Source organism: Siphateles boraxobius, unplaced genomic scaffold (assembly GCF_051911475.1).
Source record: "Siphateles boraxobius isolate OS27281-9 unplaced genomic scaffold, OSU_SipBor_1 123, whole genome shotgun sequence".
In the NCBI taxonomy this organism is placed as follows: Eukaryota; Metazoa; Chordata; class Actinopteri; order Cypriniformes; family Leuciscidae; genus Siphateles; species Siphateles boraxobius.
In genome coordinates this window covers 289,370-290,000 of record NW_027508726.1, presented here as the reverse complement: position 1 = coordinate 290,000, position 631 = coordinate 289,370, and positions in this window count along the sequence as shown.

Sequence of the window (631 nt, the reverse complement as noted above, 5' to 3'; positions counted from 1 at the left end):
CATTACAAACTGACTTAAGATTAAAACAATCATTAGTCAATGGTTCATGGGTTCACTAAATCCACATAATCCGAAACCTCGGAATTTGTACATTTTTCGATTCCTGCTAAAAGTTTATAGAAATGCTCCAAGCCAAGCTGTGGATCAAATCAGTCATAAGATTTATTTTTATGTAACCATTGCATCTGTTTATTTGGGTTTTTTTTCCGTTCATGCCTTTGGACACTCTTAATTGTATAGTGTCTGGTTTAGACTTTACCATGCACACTAGTAGCCTGATGGATATTGTATAATGGGTGCTTTGTTGAATGCGTTTGCACATGAAGTCATGGGTTCAGATGATTTTATATTTGTTTTCATGACTTTTTACTCATGTATCAATTTTTATGTATTTATGTTCGTCTTTTATTGTTCAATATTTGGTTAATAATATTGATCAAATTAAAGTAGCAGAATTTCACTTGGGCCAACTGAAAAATTGACCAGTCGCTAGAAAATTGAGTTGGGGAGGTCAGAAATTTTTTACAGTAAAATCACCCCGTCATGTTGGTGACGGATGAACCCAGGCGCAGACAGTACGCAATCACTGAACGTTTATTGTAGACAGAAAACAGGGGAAAACAAAACCCAC